Genomic DNA, 26,569 nt, shown 5'->3' on the forward strand with positions numbered 1-26,569 from the left:
CACCTTGCAGACGCTTCAGCCACAAGAGACCCAGGCCTAGATGAAACTGAACAATTTCCTATGCCTGAAAAACAAGTGGACGAATAATTACAAGGTCAACAGAATCTGACTTATTTTTACCTGTGTTCCTGTATGCCAAGAATCCAAGATGGAACTGAACTTATTTCCTGAATCCTCTCTGCACCTGAGTCTTAGAGAATGCAAGAAAACCAGAAAAAGTTGGAGGCTTCCACAAAGTCCTCCAGAACTGAGCCTACAGTTTATTTCTCTAGCGCTTAAGAGTTTGAGCACTGAAGTCTGATTATTCTGCTTTTGTCTATATTATTAGCCATGTGACCTTGGAAAAGGTTTGTAAAATTTCTGTGCTACATTTCCTTATGTATTAAGTGGCAAGAATCACTCTACTCACCCAGAGGGATGCTGTGAAGAATCAACCTATGAATTCTTACCAAAAATCTGTGGAATACTTACTGGTATGCTGTAAATACTCAATAATTATCAGCAAGAGTTATTGCCTGAAATGCTCTAATGTTGTCCTTCATGTTCTGGAATGATCTTTTTTCTCCTAGGCCTGCCTCCTTGAGACTTACCCTGGGAAGCAGACTACATAATAACTTGAAAATATACATGGGATGTAAAGCTGAGTGAAGAAGAACAGAACTAGGTCAGGCAGAAATTCAGTTCTTGCAAAAGAAGATGCCTGATGGAAATATGTAAATTAGGCCTCAGTTTTTATTTCAGTGGAAATGAAAAGCAAGAGAACAACAGCATGAGCAAGTTTCCTGAATGGTCAGTCATGTCCCACTCTTTGTGACCACACAGACTGTAGCCAGACTTCTCTTGTCCATGAAATACTCCAGGCAAGAATACTGAAGTGGGTTGCTATTTTCTATCCCAGGAAATCTTCCCGAACCAGGGATGGAACCTGTGACTCCTGTATCTCATGGATTGCTAGGCAGATTCTATACCATTGTGCCAGCAGAGGAACCAAGCAACTTTCTTAAAACCCTCCAAAATACAAGGCAGCCATGTTTTCTGAAGCCTTTGTCTCCTGGTGATGTTTTTTTTTCCAAACTGGTTGGGTGGGAGATGAGGGCTCAAGGACCTGGCCTGCCTCCATATCTGGAGCACTACTGCCATCATGAGGAAATTGTTTCAAAATACCAAAAACCCTTACAACTTCCTTGCTTTGAAGCCAAAAGTTGTAAAAGAGCACACATGTGGGGACTTGGTAAAGGCTTAGGCCCAGGCTGGGCCTCCCTGCCTTCTTCTCTGGCCTTACAGGATTCTTGAACACTGGTGGAATCCTGGTGTACAGTGTGGAGAGTGAGGGACTAGAACTGAGCCAGCAGCTGCCTGGTCCAGGCAAGAAAGTCATGGGTAAGGCCTTGTTCTCCACCCAATGCAGACAGGATTAGAGAAATCCACTGAAAGACAAAGGCAGGCTCTGGTAGGTATCTGTCTCCTGTTCCTGCTCTTTGGAACAAAAGGTGGTAGACTTTCAAGTGCTACCCAGGTATTAGGGAACCTGAATCTTTAATGGCAGCAGCATCAGGACATCAAAGACAAGCCAGTTCCAGGTAGCATTATGACAGGAGCAGGGGTGCTTGCTAAGTACTCCGGTTCACCCAGATGTTTACAGGCCCACTGCCTGGAGTTCACAGGGCCTGAACAGAAGCGGAACCACCCAGCCAAACAAAGAAGTGTTAAATGACCCTGTGTTATTTCTTCATATACATCTGTTGTAGCAGGTACTTTCTGAAGAAGCATGATTCTTTCTAGAAAGGTAAAACCATGTGGCAAATATGATGTCACTGAAGATGGTGAAGTAGGGAACTCCAGTGATCCATCCCTCCATAAAAGTAACAAAGGAGCTGATAAAGTGTCAGGATCCAATTTTACCAAGCTCTAGATCTAGTTGAAAATATAAGAAAATCAACACTGGTTCGGTGAAGAAAGAAGTGACTACTTTGCAGTGAGAGAGAACTGTGGCATTTAAAATTCCCCACCTACCACCCACTAAAAACCACACTGCCTTAAAGATGGCTCTTGTCATCCTGGTGCGTGATGTGAGTTCCGGAGGGGGAAATATGGAGTTACTCTCAAAGAATTGTGGTTGTCAATTTTGACCTCTCTGGAGGCTCCCTGAAAGGTTGGTGCAAGAGCTTGTCTTTGTCTTGACTTCCTTGGAGTGTTTCCACCGCTGGGCTGTCTTGAAGAAATGCATTTACTAAAAAAATTTAAAGGCACAAGAATTGACCAGAAAAGCCTGGGGCAATAGACAATACTTAGGACAAGCAGTAGACAAATGGAGAAGCACAGAAAGGAGAAGGATATGAAAGGAAATATACTGCAGAAGAAAGAACTTTAAAAGTTCTTACATGTACTGGAGAAATTAGAAACCTGCAGACCTATGCAGAGCTACACGACTATTCAGATAAGGCCTGAGAGCCTAAATATTCGTGTCTCTTGAGGCTCCTTGCAAGCTGGAAGTGAAGGGTAGAGTTGTGAGCAGTCTTTATAATCATTGAAAGAATTCTCGAGACAAATCCAATTGCAAAGACTGGCAGCATTTTTCAAATGTTTAAACAAAGTTTGTCACAACTCTCAGTGATCACTAAGCTAACATAGAAGTTAGTGGCCACACATGATAAAGTACAGACTTTACAAAAAGAATTGAGAAAAGCCACTAAACAAGAAAAAAGCAATACACAACAAGTGCCATCAACTAAACCTGTGTGTTGGAATCTAATTTCCATGTTGATACATCGGAAAACTCAACATGTTCAGTTTCACCACCAATTAAAAAATGAGACATTCAAACTAACGGAGGTAGATGTCCATTTATAGGAAAAAGCAGTAAACTGAAGTCGTCTAGAATGAAGGCTAGGCAATGGATATACTAGAAAAGACTTTAAATAAACTCCCCTCAATATGGGGATATTTGATGGACATCTTTAAATATGAAAGCGATAAAAAAAAAAACTAAATACAATGAACTGATGAAAACCAGGAAAATAATGTCACAGTAAAGTTTATAATCAAACTTAGAAGACCCACGAAGCAAGAATCTTGTAAGCATCAGTACACGTTGTCATATACAAAGTAGCTCAATACAATTTGCAGGTGATTTCTCTTCTGAAACCTTTAAAGTTCTAAAAGAAAAAGAAAACCTATCAACCAAGGATTCCACATCCAGCTAGACTCCTTCAAAAATGAAGGAGAAACTAAGACATTCCTAGAAAACAAATGAAGTTTGTTACTAAAAGACCTAGCATAACAGAAATGTAAAAGGGAGTCCTCCAAGGTGAAATGAGGACACTGATCAATAACTTGAAGTCATACAAGAAATAAAGGACGAAGATAAAGGTAACTCGTAGATACAGTTAAATGCCATAATAATAAATATACACACACACACACACACAGACACACGCACGCACGCACGCACACACACACACACACACACACACATACATACATGTGTGAGTTTAGTTACTAAGTCCTAGCCAGCTCTTTTGCAACCCTATGGACGTTATACACTGCCAGGTTCCTCTGTCTATGGGATTTTCCAGACAAGAGTACTGGGGTGGGTTGACAATTCCTTCTCCAGGGGATCTTCCCAACCCAGGGTTTGAACCCGTGTTTCCTGCATTGGCAGGAGGATTCTTTGCCACTGAGCCACTACGGAAGTCATACATATTTGCTTGCAGGATTTTAGTAGACATGTCAGACCAGGGATTGAATCCCAGCCACAGTAGTGAGAGCACTAACGCCTAACCACTGGACTACCAGGAAACTCCTTATTTTTGTTTTCTAATCTTTTATTTTCCTTTGGCATTTAAAATGTAAGAGAAGTACACAAGGGAAAATTATAAATCTAAGTTAATGGGAATGCAGTGTACTAAGATATAATCTGTGAAAATAACATAAAAGATTTTAAAGCTGCAAAGGAACAAAAGTAATTTGATACTAAACTATTAAGTATACGTTAGTTATATATACCTGACCAAAAAGGACTTAAATCTGGAAAAAAGAAGATGCCTGATGAGGTTGGGTCACTTAGATCACAGATTGATATTCAATGGAAACCACAAATTAAATAAAAACACTATTGTACAGTAATTAGCCTCAATTAAAATAAATAAATTCATATTAAAAATAAATGTCATATATGATTAAAAAAGAAAAGACTAGCTGCTGGTTTCCTCAAACAAGGAAAGTAAAAAGTAGCCATATTTCCTACTGCTCTTGTGTGTTGTTTTTTCAGACGGGAAGGGCGGGAGAAGAATGCTTGGAGCAGGGCTCCGTGTCTATTCTGAGGCCATACCGCCATCATGCGGAAGCAGTTTGATCGGGCCCAAGCCCTGAGCTGCTCTTCCGTGCAAGGCCTGGCAGTGGAGGCAGGTCAGAACAATGTAGAACCAACAGAACCTGAACTCAAGCCTGGGCTCTCTCTACCTTTTTCTCTGTGGTCTGGTAGGATCAGTGGACAGTCAGGTTCTGGGTTAGTATCTGATCCGTGAGGGCCCAGGGGGTGCCTGGTGGGCTGCCATCTATGGGGTTGCACTCAGTCCGACAGGACTGAAGCCACTTAGCAGCAGCCATATTTCCTACTGCCTTTGTCTGTTCACAGTGTTTTTTCAGACTGGAAGGGCGGGAGAAGAATGTTTGGAGCAGGGCTCCGTGTCTGTTCTGAGGCCATACCGCCATCGTGCGGAAACAGTTTGATCGGACCCAAGCCGTGAGCTGCTCTTCTTTGCAAGGCCTAGCAGTGGAGGCAGGTCAGAACAATGTAGAACCAACAGAACCTGAACTCAAGCCTGGGCTCTCTCTACCTTTTTCTCTGTGGTCTGGCAGGATCAGTGGACAGTCAGGTTCTGGACTTAGTATCTGATCCGTGAGGGCCCAGGGGCAGCCTAGTGAGGGCCCAGGGGCAGCCTGATGGGCTGTGGTCTATGGGGTCCACGGAGTCTGACAGGACTGAAGTGACTTAGCAGCAGCCATATTTCTTACTGCCTTTGTCTGTTCACAGTGTTTTTTCAGACTGGAAGGGCGGGAGAAGAATGTTTGGAGCAGGGCTCCGTGTCTGTTCTGAGGCCATACCGCCATCCTGCGGAAGCAGTTTGATCGGACCCAAGCCGTGAACTGCGCTTCTTTGCAAGGCCTAGCAGTGGAGGCAGGTCAGACCAATGTAGAAGCAACGGAACCTGAACTCAAGCCTGGGCTCTCTCTATCTTTTTCTCTGTGGTCTGGCAGGATCAGGGGACAGTCAGGTTCTGGACTTAGTATCTGATCCATGAGGGCCCAGGGCCCAGGAGCCCTCCAGCTGCTGCCAGGAAGTCCAGCCACTGGAAGGAGGGAGGCGGGGCCTCAGCTTCCCAAAAATGTGGGCTGGACTTATAGCCAAGCAAGGAAAATGGGGGTATTTGTCTTATGAATCTGCCCTTTGGGGTTCAGGCCTCCTGGTTACCCCTGTGTTGTAGTGTCTGGGCCCTTTGTGACAGGAGCAACAGAGCGCAATGGACTGGCCAGTGCCAAGTACCCTAAAGAGCCGGTGGCATTGATGGAGTTGAGGGTGACCAAATGTCTAAAGTACCATGGCTTGGAGAAAGAAGGACCTGTATGGAAAGAATGGACATACACTGCTTTGGTGGTGTGAGCCAGGACATCTAGGAGACTGCAGTTGCTCAAGGGAATGAAAATCAGGAACGGACTGGAAGCGGCTGGCTGACTCCTGGGCCCTGGCCCCTCACGGAGCTTACTGACCATCCCTGCTCCTGCCAGACCACAGAGGAAAAGGTAGAGAGGCCAGGCTTGAGTTCAGGTTCTGTTTTCTCCTCCATTGGCCAGATCAGGTTCTCCAGGAGGAACAGCTCACAGCTTGAGCCCGATCAAACTGCTACCGCACGATGGCGGTATGGTCTCAGAAGAGACAAGGAGCCCTGCTCCACGCATTCTTCTCCCGCCCTCCGAGTCTGAAAAAACACCATGGACAAAAATATAGAAAAATGTGGCAGCCCAGTATTTTGTGCAGTTTGATGAAACCTGTTCATACTTTGGTATTTAATTTTTCCTTTCCGTTAGATATCAAACTGAGATGTAAACCATCCAATCTCATCGCGCATCTTCTCTTTTCCAGATTTCCTTTTCTACTTGCCCAAGGCTTCCCACATTTGCTCTTATTTTCTCAGACTTTTATCTCCAGCGTTTTTTCATGCTATGAAATTGTTTTGTGGTGTCAAGGGGCAAACCTCAGGAATTCATGCCAAATGAAGAAAAAAAAAAGATAAATCTAAGGACTTGGTCAGTCTAGGCAACAGGCCACGTGGTGGTTATTATCCTATCTCATTTTCCAAATTCCCTGGGGTCTTCATAAGTTACACCCTGTGTGTTGTGTTGGAGCATCCATTTGGTGGAGCCCTAGGAGGAAGGACCAGAGACCTCGCATGACTGAATGCAGGCAATCTCCTGCTTATAATCATACATTCTTGCATTAGTATAAATTCCAATCAGATGGGACATGTGACTTTGTCTCATGGTATCATCATATAACATTGGAAAAAGGCATTTTCCATGTCATTAAATGTCCTTCGACTTTACTGTGTATGTACGTCACTTTAAAAAAAAATTATTTTATTTTTAGTTGAAGGATAATTTCTTTACAATATTGTGATGGTTTCTGCCATGCATCAACATGAATTAGTCATAGGTATACATATGTCCCCTCCCTCTAAAATCTCCCTCCTACCTCCCTCTCCATCCCATGCCTCTAGATTGTCACAGAGCACAGGTTTGGGTTTCCTGTGTCATAGGACAAATTCCCACTGGCCATCTATTTTACATGTGTAAATATATATGTTTCAGTGCTACTCTCTGAAATCATCCCACCTTTTCCCTTCCGCGTTGTGTCCAAAAGTCTGTTCTCTGTCTGCACCTCCATTGCCGCTCTGTAGGTAAGTTCATCATTAGCATCTTTCTAGATTCCATGTGTTTGTGTTAATATATGATATTTATCTTTCTGTTTCTGACTTGACTTTGTGTAATAGGCTCCAGGTTCATCCAAGTCATTGGAACTGACTCAGATGCATTCTTTTTATAGCTGAGTAATATTCCATTGTGTATATGTACCACAGCTTCTTTATCCATTCATCTGTCAATGGACGTCTTGGCTGCCACCGTGTCCTAGCTCTTGTAAATAGTGCTGCACTGAACACTGATTGGAGTACATGTGTCTTTTTCAATTATTGTTTCCTCAGGGTATATGCCCAGTAGTGGGATTGCTGAGTCGTCTGGTAGTTTTATTCCTGATTTTCTTAAGGATTCTGCATACTATTCTCCATAGTGGCTGTATCAATTTGCATTTGCACCCAGCAGTGTCAATGTGTGTGTGTGTGTGTGTGTGTTATCTTCCTTAAAGAACAACCTTATAATATTTTCTCATTAGTGAGACACAGAACGTGTTTCTACCTTTGCAGAAGAGTGGGACATGACTGAGCAACCCAACTGGACTGAACTGACAAGGTCTTTTCAGAAGGTGCTTACTCAGTTGTGTCCCACTCCACTACCCCAGGGACTGTAGCCCTCCAGGCTCCTCTGTCCATGGCATTCTCCAGGCGAGAGTACCGGAGTGGGTTGCCATTTCCTTCTCTAGGGGATCTTCCCAACCCAGGGTTTGAACCCACATCTCCTCAGTCTCCTGCATTGGCAAGCTGGTTCTTTCCCTGCTGAGCTCTCAGGATTTCTAGGTAAAGTCAAAAATATATGCTTGATCATTCACTATGAGAAGAATTAACCACTTGCAAAATGTCTTTGCCATGCATCATCATCCCTTCCCTATGTATATAAGATACATACTTTTATAAAATACTGTTCCCGTCCCGCAGTACTATGATTGCTAAAACAAATTCTTATCACTTATAGCTTGAATGTTTTTCAAATATCATTAATAAATCTTTGGAATTCTAGCATGTTTAAAATATTGCTACTTTTACAATTTGAGGTGAAATTCATGTAACATAAAATTAATTATTATGATGTGTATAATTCAGTGACATTTAATACACTCGGAATGTCGTGCAAGTATTTTCTGTATCTACCCGCAACTGATTTTCTTTACCCCAGAAGAAACCCTAGATACATGAACTAGTTTTTCTCCATTACCCAAGTTGTTCAGTTCTTGGCAAGAACTGATCTGCTTTCTGCCTCTGTTGAATTTACCTACTCTAGTTATATCATGTAAATGGAACCATACATTATGTGGCATTTCCTGTTTTTCCTTTACCATTTAGCAGAATGATTTCAAGGTACATCAATGTCATAACATATCGGTGGTTCATTTCTTTTTATGGCTGAATAATAGCCGTTTTACATATCCACTGGGTAATGGAGAAAAACTATTTTATGGATATAAGGTTTCATTTGGGGTAAGGAAAATGATTTGGAGGTGAATAGAGATAATACTTTCACAGCATTTGGAATATCCTAAGTGTTGATGAATTATACCCATTAAAATGGTTAATCTATATCACATCTTATTTATCAAATCATCAAGTGATGGAAATATTGCTTGGGCTGTTATGAATATGTGTTTATATGTGTACTTCTATAAGTACTTGTTTTCACTTCTTTTGGGTATGTGTTTTGGAGTAGAATTGCTGGGTTATATGGTAATTTTTTTTTTTTTCCAGTCTTTCTTCTGCTTCCCTTGTCACACCATTAGCAATATCCCTGGGTAAGTCACCTGGGATTAAGTTTAAAAACCATCTTGACATTTTTCTGCTTACATTGGATGAACTTAGACTGAGATTTCTTTAAATATTTAATTTATTTGTTTTGCTGCAGGGTAAATTCTAGAAGAACTTCTAATGGCCTTTCCTTTGCACAGTTCACCTGCAATTCTTTTTGTTCTCAAAAGAAAGACCCTGCTTTCAGACATAAAAGTTATGATAGTAAAATTCTTGAAATAATTTTGTGCCCCATGGTAATTCTACGTTTAAATAGTTGAAGCATTGCCAAACTGTTTTCCATGGCAGCTGCATATTTTGAATTCAGGTCAGCACAGTTCCTACACCCTCACCAATTGTTGTACTTTCCTTTCCTTTATTTTTTACATTATAGTGGGCATAAAGAGGTATTGCTTAGTGGTTTTAATTTACAATTCTGTTTTGACTGTTATGTATCTTTTCATGTTCTTACCGGCCATTTATATATCTTATTGTGAGAAATGTATATTCAAGTCCTTTTCCTATTTTTTGAATTGGGTTGTCATTTCATTCTTGGGTTCTTTATGTACTATAGATACTAGAACTTTGGAAGATAAATAATTTGCAAATATTTTCTTCTAAACTATGGTGGAGGTAATGAAGATAATGGTGACCTCCCTCAAAAGATCCCATGCATGTACTGCTACGCTCAGTGCCCCCAAACCTGCAGCAGGCCACCACCGACCCACGCCTCCACTGGAGACTCCTGGACACTCACAGGCAAGTCTGGGTCAGTCTCCTGTGGGGTCACTGCTCCTTTCTCCTGGGTCCTGGTGCACAAGGTTCTGTTTGTGCCCTCCAAGAGTCTATTTCCCAGTCCCGGGTAAGTTCTGGTGGCTCTATGGTGCGGTTAATGGCGACCTCCTCCAAGAGGGCCAGTGCCATACCCAGGTCTGCTGCACCCAGAGCCCCTGTCCCTGAGGCAGACCACCGCCGACCCGTACCTCCACAGGAGACACTCACAGTTCTATCTCAGTCTTTGTGGGGTCCCTGGGTCCTGGTGCACACAAGGTTTGCTTGAGCCCTCTGAGCATCTCTGGCAGGAATGGGGTTTGATTCTAAACGCGAATTCGCCCCTCCTACTGTCTTGCTGGGGCTTCTCCTTTGCCCCTGGACATGAGGTGTCTCCTCACAGCCGCTCCAGCGACTACCGTCTTACTGGGGTTTCTCTGACCTTGGACGTGGGCAATCTCCACACGGCTGGTCCAGCGAAGCACAGCTGCTGCTCCTGACCTTGGACGTGGGGTATCTCCTCATGGCTGCTCCAGCAAGGCTGCTCCAGCAAAGCGAAGCCACCACTCCTGACGCCATTTCAGGAGAAACGCTGGGCTGGATGAAGCACAAGCTGGAATCAAGATTGCCAAGAGAAATATCAATAACCTCAGATATGCAGATGACACCACCTTTATGGTAGAAAGTGAAGAACTAAAGAGCCTCTTGATAAAAGTGAAAGAGGAGAGTGGAAAAAGTTGGTTTAAAGCTCAACATTCAGAAAACAAACATCATGGCATCCGGTCCCATTACTTCATGGCAAATGGATGGGGAAACACTCAAAACAGTGGTAGACTTCATTTCTTTGGGCTCCAAAATCACTGCAGATGGTGACTGCAGCCATGAAATAAAGAGACGCTTGCTCCTTGGACGAAAAGTTATAACAACCTAGATAGCATATTAAAAAGCAGAGACATTACTTTGCGAACAAATGTCCATCTAGTCAAGGCTATGGCTTTTCCAGTAGTCATGTATGGATGTGAGAGTTGGACTATAAAGAAAGCTGAGCACAGAAGAATTGATGCTTTTGAACTGTGGTGTTGGAGAAGACACTTCAGAGTCCCTTGGAGTCCATCCTAAAGGAGATCAGTCCTGGGTGTTCATTGGAAGGACTGATGTTGAAGGTGAAACTCCAATACTTTGGCCACCTGATTCGAAGAGCTGACTCATTGGAAAAGACCCTGATGCTGGGAAAGACTGAAGGCCAGAGGAGAAGGGGACGACAGAGGATGAGATGGTTGGATGGCATCACCGACTCTGAGTTTGAGTAAACTCCGGAGTTGGTGATGGACAGGGAGGCCTGGCGTGCTGCAGTCCATGGGGACACAAAGAGTCAGACACGACTGAGCAACTGAAATGAACTAATTTCTTCCATTTTCCAGATTGTCCTTTTACTTTCTTGATAGTGTCCTTTGATGCACAAATGTTTCTGGGGGGGGGGGGGTTGTTTCATTTTTAGATTTTGATGAAAAAAATTTTTTTCCTGTTCTTCTAGTGACATAGCTAAGAAACCATGATCAAATCCAAGGTCATGATGCTTTGTCCTTATATTTGTCTCTTTAAGTTTTACATTTTCCCCTCTTAAATTTAGAACTTTGACCCATACTGAGTTAATTATTGGATGTGGTGTGAAGACGTGTCTGAAGTCATTTTTTGGTATATGGATAGCCAGTTTTCTTAGCATCATTTATTTGTTAAATAGGCAACTCTGCTTGCTCTGCTCTCTACATGTCAGGCCCATTAACTGAGAGACGAAGTGTTAAGACAAGGAATATGACTTTATTTAGAAAGCTAGCAGACCAAGATGGCAGAGTTATGTCACAAAATGATGATCTTACAGGGGTCTGGATGCCAGGTTCTATTATAGAACAGTGATGGGGGGAGACAGGAAGTAATGTTAAAAGGACATTAATCTTGCAAATATCTGCTGGAATTGCCAGCCTCATGGAGGAGATGTGTTAATTTTTTCCTTCCTGTAGCCATTCATAGATATATGGTGTGTTGAACAAAGGCATTTGGTTTAACATTCAGGCAGAGGGGCAGGGTTCCCCAAGGCAGTCCATTATCTATCAACAGTATCCTTTTTGTGAACAAAACCAATGGGAAGCAAAGGTTAGAGAAAAAGAAACAGATCCAACATGGAGCCAGTTCTTCCCTGTAACTGAATTCTCAGGCGTCGTTTTTAAAACTCAACTGACCATAGTGTATGGGTTGATTCTGCATTCCCAGTCTATTTACTGTTCCACATGTCTATTCGTATTTTAGTATCACACTGCTTTTATTACTATAGCTTTCTAGCAAGTTTTGAAATATGAAAGTCAGTCCTCTAGCTTGGTTTTTCACATTCAAGATTATTTTGGCTACAGAAGTCACTTGCAATTCCATAGCAGTTTTAGGATTAGCTTTTTTTTCCATTTCTGCAAAAAGAGTGGTGTTGGGATAATGACAGAGATTATACTGAATTTGTAGATCCCTTGGGGTAGTACTACTGTGCTGACAATATTTAGCCTTCCAACCATGAGTCAAAGATATCTTTTTTAAGTCATTTTAATTGTCAGTAACTTTCAATGCACTTCTAATCTTTAGTTATATATCGTCCTAAGTATATTGTTCATTTTGAAAGTATAGCAAATGGAATTGTTTTCATTTCCTTTGCAGATTGTTCATTGCTACTTTATTCAAATACGACTGATTTCTGTGAGCTGCTTTTCTATCCTATAAGTATGTAAGTGTTAGTCGCTCAGTCATGCCTGACTCTTTGCGACCGCACAGACTGCAGCCCACCAGGCTCTTCTGTCCATGAGATTTTTCCAGGCAAGGATACTGGAGTGGGTTGCCATTTCCTTCTCCAGGGGATCTTCCCAACCCAGGGATTGAACCCAGGTCTCCTGCACTGCAGGCAGATTCTTTACCGACTGAGCTACAAGGAAAGCATATCAGTTCAGTTCAGTCGCTCAGTCGTGTCCAACTCTTTGCAACCCCATGAATCGCAGCATGCCAGGCCTCCCTGTCCATCACCAACTCCCGGAGTTCACTCAGACTCACGTCCATCCAGTCAGTGATGCCATCCAGCCATCTCAGCCTCTGTCGTCCCCTTCTGCTCCTGCCCCCAATCCATCCCAGCATCAGAGTCTTATCCAATGAGTCAACTCTTCACATGAGGTGGCCAAAGTACTGGAGTTTCAGCTTTAGCATCATTCCTTCCACAGAAATCCCAGGGCTGATCTCCTTCAGAATGGACTGGTTGGATCTCCTTGCAGTCCAAGGGACTCTCAAGAGTCTTCTCCAACACCACACTTCAAAAGCATCAATTCTTCGGCGCTCAGCCTTCTTCACAGTCCAACTCTAACATCCATACATGACCGCAGGAAAAACCATAGCCTTGACCAGACAGATCTTTGTTGGCAAAGTAATGTCTCTGCTTTTGAATATGCTATCTAGGTTGGTCATAACTTTCCTTCCAAGGAGTAAGCGTCTTTTAATTTCATGGCTGCAGTCACCATCTGCAGTGATTTTGGAGCCCCCCAAAAATAAAGTCTGACACTGTTTCCACTGTTTCCCCATCTATTTCCCATGAAGTGATGGGACCGGATGCCATGATCTTCGTTTTCTGAATGTTGAGCTTTAAGCCAACTTTTTCACTCTCCACTTTCACTTTCATCAAGAGGCTTTTGAGTTCCTCTTCACTTTCTGCCATAAGGGTGGTATCATCTGCATATCTGAGGTGATTGTATTTCTCCTGGCAATCTTGATTCCAGCTTGTGCTTCTTCCAGTCCAGCGTTTCTCATGATGTACTCTGCATAGAAGTTAAATAAGCAGGGTGACAATATACAGCCTTGACGTACTCCTTTTCTTATTTCATTAATCAGCACTAATATAATTTTTTTGCATTTCTTGATATTTTCTTTCTATGTAACCATGTTATCTGAAGACAGATAATACTACTACTTCCTTTTAATTTTTAATATATTTTTCTTGCCTAATTACCCTGGCCAAAACATTCAATAGAATTGACAAAGGTGAGCATTCTTATCTTGTTCTGGGTGTCAGGGGTTAAGAATTCATGAATCTTGTTTGAATAAGCTCTAAGTGATAAAAAATGTTTTAAAAATCATAGTACTGGGGAATTTGAACAGTATTTTACAAAAGTACATATTGCACGTACATAGTGAAGCGATGATGATACACGCCAAGGACATTTTGAAAGTGGTTAATTCTTCTCATTGTGAATGACCTAACATGTATTTTTGACATTATAATATCCTAACTGTGTTCTAGAATAAAATATATGAAATTCAAGCGCTCTGAAAGACCTATTAATGTGGATATGTATAAATGATACAAGCTGCCGCCAAAGACTTCATCCATAAGTAAAAACAAGCTCTGTTTCTTTCTTACTAATGAGAAAATATTATAAAATGGATCTTTAAGTAAAAAAACAGTGATTATATACAATAAGGTCTACGGCCATTTAATGACATAGAAAATGCCTGTTTTTTTTTCCCAATGTTCTATGATACCATTAGACAAAGTCACGTGTCCCATCTGATTGGAATTTATAGTCCTGTAAGAGTGTATGATTACATGTAGGCAACTGTCTGCATTCAGTCGTGAGAGCTTCATCTGGGTCATCCTCCTAGAGCTTCATCAAATGGCTTCTTCAACTCAGTACACAAAGCCTAGAATTTGAAGACCCCAGGAAATTAGGGAAGTGTGTGTGTTATTCACACAGTTGTGCCTCACTCTTTGGGATCCCATGGACTGTAGCCCACCAGGTTCCTCTCTCCATTGAATTCCCCAGGGAAGAATACAGCATGTTTTGCCAGTTCCTTCTCCAGGGGATCTTCCGGACCCATGGATCAAACCTGGGTCTGTTGCATTGCAGGCCAATGCTTTACCTTCTGAGTGAGACAAGATAATTAACATGTGGCCTGTTGCCCAGATTTGGCAAGTCCTTGCTGCTGCTAAGTCGGTTCAGTCATATCCGACTCTGTGCGACCCCATAGACGGCAGCCCACCAGGCTCCCCGACACTGGGATTCTCCAGGCAAGAACACTGGAGTGGGTTGCCATTTCCTTCTCCAACACATGAAAGTGAAAAGTGAAAGTGAAGTCGCTCAGTCTTGTCCGACTCCTAGAGACCCCACGGACTGCAGCCTACCAGGCCCCTCCGTCCATGGGATTTTCCAGGGAAGAGTACTGGAGTGGGGTGCCATTGCCTTCTCCGTGGCAAGTCCTTAGGTATAGTCATTTTCTTTTGTTCCTTAGGCATGGATCCTGAATCCATGATACCTCCAAACAAGATGATAGCTTGAGAAAATGCTGGAGACAAAAAACTGAGTGGAAAAGATCTAATATGGGAAGACATGATCAAGTAAAAATTGAAATCCGGAGAAGAGATGTGTGATGAAGTTGGGTTCCTTTGATCTCAGTTTGATATCTAATGGAAAACAAAAAGAAAATGCAAAAATATGAGCAGGTTTCCTTGAATTGAGTCAAATACAAGGCAGCCATATTCCTGGTGTCTTTGTCTGTTTACAGTGTTTTTTTCAGACTCGAAGGGCGGAGGGAGAAGAACACTTGGAGCAGGAAGTCTCAGTTCCAGGACAACACTGCCATCCTGCGGAAATAATTTGATCAGGTCCAAGCTGTGAGCTGGTCTTCCTTGCAGGCCTAGCAGTGGAGGCTGGTCAGACCAACTTAGGAACAACAGAACCAGAACCAGAATTCAAGCCTGGCCTCTCTACCGTTTTCTGTGTGATCTGGCCTGCCAGTGGACAGTCAGGTTCTGGGCTTAGTATCTGATCAGTGAGGGCCCAGGGCCCAGGAGCCCTCCAGCTGCTGCCAGGAAGTCCAGCCACCTGAAGGAGGGAGGCGGGGCCTCAGTTTCCTAACAGTGTGGTGGGCCTTAGAGCCAAGCACTGAAAATGGGGGCTTTTGTCTTGTGAATCTGCCCTTTGTAGGGCCTGGGCCCATTGTGACAGGAATGAGAGCTCAGTGGACTGGCTAATGCCAAGTACCTTAAATAGCTGATGCCATTGACAAAGCTGAGGCTGACCAAAAGTCTAAATAAAGTACCATGGCCTGGAGCAAGAAGCACCTGTATGGAAGGAATGGGAATACACTGATTTGCTGGCTTGAGTCAGAACATTTTCTAGGAGCCTGCAGATGGTCAAGTGGATGCAAATCACGAATGTAGTGGAAGGCCTACATTCTCTGAACCCACCCACCAGCTGGGAATTTCTGTGTCTTTGCAGGTTCACTGTAAAGCCCAGGGTCAATACCATTGTCCTGACCTGCCCCTGCTGTTATCTCAGTTCTTACAGGGTGGGCAAAGACCTGGCTTTGGGGTTGGTGTGTGCAAAGTCTCTTCAGTCATGCCAGACTCTGTGCAACCCTATGGACTGCAGCCTGCCAGGCAGGATGGCATTATTTCCTTCCTGTGATTTAAGATGGAAAGCAAACTGCTGCACGTTGAGGATCATGTTTTACCTACTTCTAAGCTATGTGGTTTTACTCTACTTCTAAACTACTTTATTTTGGGGGACTCCAAAATCACTGCATGTGGTGACTGCAGCCATGAAATTAAAAGATGCTTGCTCCTTGGAAGAAAAGCTACGACGAACCTAGATAGCATATAAAAGAAGCAGAGACATTACTTTGCCAACAAAGGTCCATCTAGTCAAAGCTATGGTTTTTCTAGTAGTCGTGTATCAATGTGAGAGTAGGAATATAAAGAAAGCTGAGTGTCAAAGCATTGATGTTTTTGAGCTGTGGTGTTGGAAAGACTCTTGAGAGTCCCTTGGACTGCACGGAGATCACACTAGTCAATCCTAAAGGAAATCAGTCCTGAATATTCATTGGAAGGACTTGATGTTGAAGCTGAAACTCCAGTACTTTGGCCACCTGATGCGAAGAACTGATTCATTTGAAAAGACCCTGATACTGGGAAAGATTGAAGGTGGGAAGGGAGGATGAGATGGTTGGATGGCCTCACCAACTTGATGGACAGGAATATAAGCAATCTCTGGGAGTTGGTGACGGACAGGAAAGCCTGGCGTGCTGCAGTCCGTGGGGTTGCAAAGAGTCGGACATGATTGTCCGACTGAACTGAACTGAAGCAATGTGCTAAGTTTGAACAAAACATACATTTACATATTGTACAAAGCCAATATTAACATTGGGATTTATGTTTAAATATTTGGAGAAAACAACTAATGGTGTCTTCACTTCTGAGGTGATTTTTTTTGTGGGTGTACTTTCAATTTTGCCCGTGTATAGTGACAAACAAGGCTTAGTTTTGATAGCATTCTGTATAACATCATATTCTCTAAAAATGACACAGCACTATCCACATAATGAAATGACTAAATATTTCGCTGTTATAGACAAGGGTTTTAATAAATCATTACTTGACACAAATCCAGTCATCTGTACTTAATGACATTTAAGTAGCCTCTCTATATAAGACCTAGGAAACTAACAGGACAAATCTCCAGCTGCAATGAAATTCCACATAAACATTGTCATTTGAAATCCTTAAGAAACAAGACGTTCATACACACCTGCTGCAGCCTTTAAGATTATAAATAGAATAACAACTGGACTGTAATAAATTTAGATATTGAGATTTTACTGAGCTTTGGCCAATACTGAATATCCTACATTTACTTCTTTATAATTGTCAAATTTTGTATTTCTTTGCCAGATGCTTAAAATATCCTTAGGATTTGAACAACAATTTAAAAAGTATTATAAGATTTAGCAAGTAAAGTATTATTAGTTACCACATAAATAATAATACTATTGGAAATTTCAACTTATCTAAACTTGTGGGAAATATGCATGGCACTTAATTCTACCTGTTTTGTTACCAGGATGGAATTGAGCAAAGATTTTCTATGATTGTCTATGTATGTATGTGTGTGAATGTTTTGAACACTGCTTTGATCAAATATTGATGGGCTTCCCTGGTGGCTCAGAAGGTAAAGAATCTGCTTGCGATGCATGAGACCTGGGTTCCATTAGTGGGTCGGGAAGATCCCCTGGAGAAGGGAATGGCAATACTCGCCAGTATTCTTACCTAGAGGATTCCATGGAGAGAGGAGCCTGGTGGGCTATGTCCATGGAGTCTCAAAGAGTCAGACACGAATGAGCATCTAACACACACACACTGATTGATGGGCCTGTATTTACTTAGATGGTACCAGCTTTTGTGATTAATCATACTGTTGGTAATGGTGGATGCCGCAGGAAAGTGGCATTTGTGATCAACTGTTTCTATTTGACCTTTGAAGGTTTGTGAATTCTCATCACTTGAGAAATTTACAGTCTCCTAGAAGAAGCCTCTGGCTCACACCAGCGAGTCAGTCTATTCCCATTTCTTCCAAATAGGTCCTTCTTACTCCAAGCTATGGTGTGTGTGTGCTTTTGTGCTCAGTTGCTCAGTTCTGTCTGACTCTGCAACCCCATGGACTGTAGCCTGCCATGCTCATTTGTCCATGGGTTTTCCTGGCTTTACTATAGGCTTTTGGGTGGATTCAACTTCATCAATGACACCGGCTCTTTAGGGTACTTGGCACTGGCCAGTCCATTGCCTTCTGTCACTCCTGTCACAATGGGCCCAGGCCCCACAACACCCAAAGGGCAGATTCACAAGACTAATAACGCCTCCCTTTTGTGCACATGGCTCTAAGTCCCATCCACACTGTTAGGAAACTGAGGCCCCGCCTCCCTCCTTCCAGTGCTTGGACTTCCTGGCAGAAACTGGAGGGCCCCTGGGCCCTGGCCCCTCACTGATTAGACACTAAGCTGAAACCTGACTCTGTTCCTGTTCCTGCCAGGCAACAAACAGCATGCCAGGCTTGGGCTTAGGTGTGTTAGGCTTGCATTGGCCTGAGCTACCTCCACTGTTCCTCTGAAGGGAGAACAGATCACAGCTTGGGCCCGATCAAACTATTTCCACATGATGGCGGTATTATCCCGGAACAGACAAGAAGCCCTGCTCCAAGCATTCTCCTCCCGCCCTTCAAGTCTGAAAAAACACCAGAAACAAAGACACCAGGAAATATGGCAGCCTTGTATTTTGCTTGGCTTGAGGAAACCATGTCCTGCTGCTGCTGCTAAGTCGCTTCAGTCGTGTCCGACTCTGTGCAACCCCATAGACGGCAGCCCACTAGGCTCCCCTGCCCCTGGGATTCTCCAGGCAAGAACACTGGAGTGGGTTGCCATTTCCTTCTCCAATGCATGAAAGTGAAAAGTGAAAGTGAAGTCGCTCAATCCAGTCAGACTCTGTGCGACCCCGTGGACTGCAGCCTACCAAGATCCTCTGTCCATGGGATTTTCCAGGCAAGAGTACTGGAGTGGGGTGCCATTGCCTCCTCCGCAGATGAGGCCTGAGACCCTAAATATTCGTGTCTCTTTAGGCTGCTTTGCAAGCTGGAAGTGAAGGGTAGAGTTGTGAGCAGTCTTTGTAATCATTGAAAGAGTTCTTGAGACAAATCCAATTGCAAAGACTGGCAGCATTTTTCAGATGTTTAAAGAACGTCTGTCACAACACTAAATGATCACCAAGCTAACGTGACATAGACGTGAGTGACCACACATGACAAAGTACAGACTTTACAAAAAGAATTGAGAAAAGCCACTAAACAAGAAAAAAGCAATACACAACAAGTGCCATCAACTAAACCTGTGTGTTGGAATCTAATTTCCATGTTGATACATCGGAAAATTCAACATGTTCAGTTTTCCCCACCAATTAAAAAATGAGACATCCAAACTAACGGCGGTATATGTCCATTTATAGGAAAAAGCAGTAAACTGAAGTCGTCTAGAATGAAGGCTAGGCAATGGATATACTAGAAAAGACTTTAAATAAACTCCCCTCAATATGGGGATATTTGATGGACATCTTTAAATATGAAAGGGATTTAAAAAAAAAAACACTAAATACAATGAACTGATGAAAACCAGGAAAACAATGTTACACTAAAGTTTATAATCAAGCTTTCAAGAGCCAAGAAGCAAGAATCTTGTAAGCATCAGTACACGTTGTCATATACAAAGTAGCCTCAATACAATTTGCAGGTGATTTCTCTTCTGAAACCTTTAAAGTTCTAAAAAAAAAACCCGAAAACCTATCAACCAAGGATTCCACATCCAGCTAGACTCTCAAAAATGAAGGAGAAACTAAGACATTCCTAGAAAAGAAAACAAATGAAGTTTGTTACTAAAAGACCTAGCATAACAGAAATGTAAAAGGGAGTCCTCCAAGGTGAAATGAAGACACGAATCAATAATTTGAAGTCATACGAAGAAATAAAGGACAAAGATATAGGTAACTCCATGGATACATTTAAATGCCATAATAATAAATAAATATATATATATACACACACACATATATGTATGTGTGTGTGTGAGTTTAGTTACTAAGTCCTAGCCAACTCTTTTGCAACCCTATGGACCGTATACACTGCCAGGCGCCTCTGTCTATGGGATTTTCCAGACAAGAGTACTGGGGTGGGTTGACAATTCCTTCTCCAGGGGATCTTCCCAACCCAGGGTTTGAACCCGTGTTTCCTGCATTGGCAGAAGGATTCTTTGCCACTGAGCCACTACGGAAGTCATACATATTTGCTTGCAGGATTTTAGTAGACATGTCAGACCAGGGATTGAATCCCAGCCACAGTAGTGAGAGCACTAACGCCTAACCACTGGACTACCAGGAAACTCCTTATTTTTGTTTTCTAATCTTTTATTTTCCTTTGGCATTTAAAATGTAAGAGAAGTACACAAGGGAAAATTATAAATCTAAGTTAATGGGAATGCAGTGTACTAAGATATAATCTGTGAAAATAACATAAAAGATTTTAAAGCTGCAAAGGAACAAAAGTAATTTGATACTAAACTATTTAATATACATGAATTATACATACCTGACCAAAAAGGACTTAAATCTGGAAAAAAGAAGATGCCTGATGAGGTTGGGTCACTTAGATCACAGATTGATATTCAATGGAAACCACAAGTTAAATGAAAAGACTATTGTACAGTAATTAGCCTCAATTAAAATAAATAAATTTATATTAAAAATAAAATAAAAATATAAATCTCATATATGATTAAAAAAAAAAAAAGACTAGCAGCTGGTTTCCTCAAACCAGGAAAGTAAAAAGTAGCCATTATTTCCTACTGCCTTTGTCTGTTCACAGTGTTTTTTCAGACTGGAAGGGCGGGAGAAGAACGCTTGGAGCAGGGCTCCATGTCTGTTCTGAGGCCATACCGCCATCATGCGGAAGCAGTTTGATCGGGCCCAAGCCTTGAGGTGCTCTTCCTTGCAAGGCCTGGCAGTGGAGGCAGGTCAGAACAATGTAGAACCAACAGAACCTGAACTCAAGCCTCGCCCCTCTACCTTTTTCTCTGTGGTCTGGTAGGATCAGTGGACAGTCAGGTTCTGGACTTAGTATCTGATCAGTGAGGGCCCAGGGCCCAGGAGCCTTCCACCTGCTGCCAGGAAGTCCAGCTACCGGAAGGAGGGAGGCGGGGCCTCAGTTTCCTAACAGTGTGGGCTGGACTTAGAGCCAAGCAAGGAAAATGGGGGCATTTGTCTTGTGAATCTGCCCTTTGGGGTTCAGGCCTCCTGGTTACCCCTGTGTTGTTGAGTCTGGGCCCTTTGTGACAGGAACAACAGAGCGCAATGGACTGGCCAGTGCCAAGTACCCTAAAGAGCCGGTGGCATTGATGGAGTTGAGGGTGACCAAATGTCTAAAGTACCATGGCTTGGAGCAAGAAGGACTTGTATGGAAAGAATGGGCATACACTGCTTTGGCGGTGTGAGCCAGGACATCTAGGAGACTGCAGTTACTCTAGGGAATGAAAATCAGAAACGTATGGAAGCGGCTGGCTGACTCCTGGGTCCTGGCCCCTCACGGGTCAGACACCAAGCCCACAGACCGACCGTCCCTGCTCCTGCCAGAACACAGAGGAAAAGGTAGAGAGGCCAGGCTTGAGTTCAGGTTCTGTTTTCTCCTCCATTGGCCAGATCAGGTTCTCCAGGAGGAACAGCTCACAGCTTGAGCCGGATCAAACTGCTACCGCACGATGGCGGTATGGTATCAGAATGGACAAGGAGCCCTGCTCCACGCATTCTTCTCCCGCCCTTCGCGTCTGAAAAAACACCATGAACAAAGATATAGGAAAATATGGCTGCCCGGTACTTTGTTCAGTTTGAGGAAACCTGTTCATACTTTTGCATTTAATTTTTGTTTTCCGTTAGATATCAAACTGCGGAGAAGGCAATGGCACCCCACTCCAGTACTCTTGCCTGCAAAATCCCATGGGCGGAGGAGCCGGTAGTCTGCAGTCCATGGAGTCGCTAAGAGTTGGACACGACTGAAGCGACTTAGCAGCAGCAGATATCAAACTGAGACTTAAGTCATCCAACTTCATTAGGCATCTTCTCTTTTCCAGATTTCTTTTTCTACTTGACCAAGGCTTCCCACATTTGTTCTCATTCTCTCAGCCTTTTATCTCCAGCATTTTCTCATGCTATCAAATTGTTTTGTGGTGTCAAGGTGCAAACCTCAGGAACTCATGCCTAAGGAAGGGGAAAAAAAATGATTGTACCTAAGGACTTGGTCAATCTAGGCAATAGCCCACGTGGTGGTCTTTATCCTATCTCATTTTCCAAATTCCATGGGGTCTTCATATGTTAGACCTTGTTGTGTGTTGTGTTGGAGCAGCCATCTGGTGGAGCCCTAGGAAGAAGGACCAGAGACCTCCCATGACTGAATGCAGGCAATCTCCTACTTATCATCATACATTCTTACATGACTATAAATTCCAATCACATGTGACACGTGACTTTTGTCTCATGTTATCATATAACATCGGAAAAAACAGGTATTTTCAGTATCATTAAATGGCCTTCAATTTTACTGTGTATGTTTGTCACTTTTTTTTCTTTTACTTGAAGATCAGTCTTAAAATAGTATTTTCTCGTCACTAAGACACAGAGCTTGTTTTTACCTTTGCACAAAGTCTTTAGCAGGACCTTATATCATTTACCATATCCATATCAATAGATCTTTCAGAGTGCTTCAATTTTCTTATATTTTATTCTAGAACACGTTTCGAAAATTACAAAATCAAAAAAATATCTTAGGACCTTCACTATGAGAAGAATTAATCACGTTCAAAATGTCTTTGCCATGCATCATCATCCTTTCCTTACATATATAAGATATGTACTTTTATAAAATACTGTTCAAATTCCCCAATACTCTGTTAAAACAAGTTCTTATCTAGCTTGAATGCTTTTCAAATATTATCAAGAAATCTTTGGAATAGTGACATGTTTAAAATATTGCCATTATTACAATTTGAGGTAAAGCTCATGTAACATAAAATTAATTATTTTCATATGTATAATTCAGTGACATTTAATACACATGGAATGTTGTGCCAAGTATTATCGCTCTCTATCCCCAATTCATTTTCATTACCCCAAAAGAAACCCTAGATCCATGAACTAGTTTTTCTCCATAACCCAATTTGTTCAGCCCTTGGCAAATACTAATCTGCTTTTACCTCTGTGGGATTTACCTACTCTAGCTATATCATATAAATGGAACCATACATAATGTGGCATTTCCTGTCTCTCCTTTACCACTTGGCAAAATGATTTCAAGGTGCGTCAATGTCATAACATACAATGGTGCTTCATTTCTTTTTATGGCGGAATAATATCCATTTTACCTATCCAGAGTAATGGAGAAAAACTATTTCCTGGGTCTAGGGTTTCAAGAAAATTAGAGATACCAAGAGATCTATATACATGCAAAGATGAGCACAATAAAGGACAGAAATTATATGGACCTAACAGAAGCAGAAGATATTAAGAAGAGGTGGCAAGAATACACAGAACTGTACAAAAAAGATCTTCATGACCTAGATAACTAAGTTGGTGTGATCACTCACCTAGAGCCAGGCATCCTGGAATACGAAGTCAAGTGGGCCTTAGGAAGCATCACTACAAACAAAGCTAGAGGAGGTGATGGAATTTCAGTTGAGCTATTTCAAATCCTAAAAGATGCTGTGAAAGTGCTGCACTTAATATGCCAGCAACTTTGGAAAACTCAGTAGTGGCCACAAGACTGGAAAAGGTCAGTTTTCATTCCAATCCCAAAGACAGGCAATGCCAAAGAATGCTCAAACTATCGCACGACTGCACTAATCTCATACACTAGCAAAGTAATGCTCAAAATTCTCCAAGCCAGGCTTCAACAGTACAAGTACGTAAACTGAGAACTTCCAAATGTTCAAGCTGGTTTTAGAAAAGGCAGAGGAACCAGAGATCAAATTGCCAACATCTGCTGGATCATCGAAAAAGCAAGAGTTCCAGAAAAACATCTATTTCTGCTTTATTGACTATGCCAAAGCCTTTGACTGTGTAGATCATAATGAACTGTGGGAAATTCTGAAAGAGATGGGAATACCAGACCACCTGACCTTCCCCCTGAGAAATCTGTATGCAGGTCAAGAAGCAACAGTTACAACTGGGAAAGGAGTAGGTCAAGGCTGTAAATTGTCCTGCTTATTGAACGTATATGCAGAGTATATCATGCAAAATGCCGGGCTGGATGAAGCACAAGATGGAAGCAAGATTGCCGGGAGAAACATCAATAACCTCAGATACGCAGATGACACCACCCTTATGGCAGAAAGTGAAGAAAAACTAAAGAGCCTCTTGATGAAAGTGAGAGAGGAGAGTGAAAAAGTTGGTTTAAAACTCAACATTCAGAAAACTAAGATCATGGCATCTGGTCCCATCACTTCATGGCAAATACATGGGGAAACAATGGAAACAGTGACAGACTTTATTTTGGGGGGCTCCAAAATCACTGCAGATGGTGACTGCAGCCATGAAATTAAAAGACGCTTGCTGGTTGGAAGAAAAATTATGAGGCATTATGTAATATGCCTAAATAGCATATTACAAAACAGAAAGATTACTTTACCAACAAAGGTCCATCTAGTCAAAACTATGGTTTGTCCAGTAGTCATGAATGGATGTAAGAGTTGGACTATGAAGAAAACTGAGCGCCGACAAATTGATGCTTTTGAACTGTGGTGTTGGAAAAGACTCTTGAGAGTCCCTTGGACTGCAAGGACATCAAACTAGTCAATCCTAAAGGAAATCAGACCTGAATATTCATTGGAAGGACTGATGTTGAAGATGAAACTCCAATACTTTAGCCACCTGATGCAAAGTACCGACTCATTGGAAAAGACCCTAATGCTGGGAAAGATTGAAGGCAGGAGGAGAAGGGGAGGACAGAGGATGAGATGGTTGGATGGTATCACTGACGTGATGGACATGAGTTTGGGTAGGCTCTGGGAGTTGGTGATGGACAGGGAAGCCTGTTGTGCTGCAGTCCATGGGGTTGCAAAGAGTCAGACTTCACTGAGCTACTGAACTGAACTGAGGGCTTCATTTGGGGTAATAAAAATGATTTGGAGGTGAATAGTGATAATACTTTGGAGAAGGGAATGGCAACCCACTCCAGTATTCCTGCCTGGAGAATCCCATGGACACAGGAGCTTGGCGGGCCACAGTCCATGGGGTCGCAGTAGAGTCAGACATGACTGAGCGACAGCGCTTGATACTTGCACAGCATTTGGATTATCCTAAATGTTGCTGAATTATACCCATTAAAATGGTTAATCTATATCACTTCTTGTTTATCAAATCAAGTGATGGAAATATTGCTTGTGTCCACCTTTTGGCTGTTGTGAATATTCCGCTCTGAATATATCTATATACATGTATGTGTAAGTGCTTGTCTTCAATTCTTTTGGGTATATATCTTCCAAGGTGGCTCAGTGGTAAAGAACCTGCCTGTCAATGCAGGAGATGAAGGAGATACGATTTAGATCCCTGGGTAGGGAAGAGCCCCTGGAGACAAATCCTAATGGCAACCCACTCCAGTATTCTTGCCTGAGAAGCTAGGAGGGCTACATTCCATGGGGTCACAAAAAGTTGGACATGACTAAGTGACAGAGCACGCACACATGCTTGGAGTAGAATTGCTGGGACATATTTAATTTTGTTTTGCTGCAGGATAAATTCTAAAAGAATTCCAAATGACGTTTTAACAGTTCACCTACAACTCTGACTGTTCTGAAATGAAAGATCTTGCCTTCAGAAATAAAGTTATGATAGTAAAATTCTTGAAGTAACTTTGTGCCATATGATAATTCTATGTTTAAATATTTGAAACATCACCAAACTGTTTTCCATAGAGCCCACATTTTCAATTCCCACCAACACTGCATGAATGTTCTAATTTCTCCACATCCTCATCAATGCTTGTACTTTTCTTTCCTTTCTTACATTGTACTGGCTATAAAGAGGTACCACTTGGTGGGTTTAATTTACACTTTTGTTTGGACTGCTATGTATCTTTTAATGGGTTTGCTGGCCATTTATGTATCTCCTTTATATGTATGCCTATGGATGATTCATGTTGATGTTTTGGTGGTGTGTCCTGGCTCACACCACCAAAGCAGTGCATGCCCATTCTTTCCATACAAGTCCTTCTTGCTCCGAGCCATGGTACTTGAGACCTTTGGTCACCCTCAACTCCATCAATGCCACCGGCTCTTTAGGGTACTTGGCACTGGCCAGTCCATTGCGCTCTGTTGCTCCTGTCACAAAGGGCCCACACCTACAACTCAGGGGTAACCAGGAGGCCTGAACCCCAAAGGGCAGATTCACAAGACAAATGCCCCAGTTTTCCTTGCTTGGCTCTAAGTCCAGCCCACACTGTTGGGAAACTGAGGCCCCGCCTCCCTCTTTCCAGTGGCTGGACTTCCTGGCAGCAGCTGGAGGGCTCCTGGGCCCTGGGCCCTCACTGATCAGATACTAAGTCCAGAACCTGACTGTCCACTGATCCTACCAGACCACAGAGAAAAAGGTAGAGAGAGCCCAGGCTTGAGTTCAGGTTCTGTTGGTTCTACATTGTTCT

This window comes from Bos taurus, chromosome X, assembly GCF_002263795.3.
Source record: "Bos taurus isolate L1 Dominette 01449 registration number 42190680 breed Hereford chromosome X, ARS-UCD2.0, whole genome shotgun sequence".
Lineage (NCBI taxonomy): Eukaryota > Metazoa > Chordata > Mammalia > Artiodactyla > Bovidae > Bos > Bos taurus.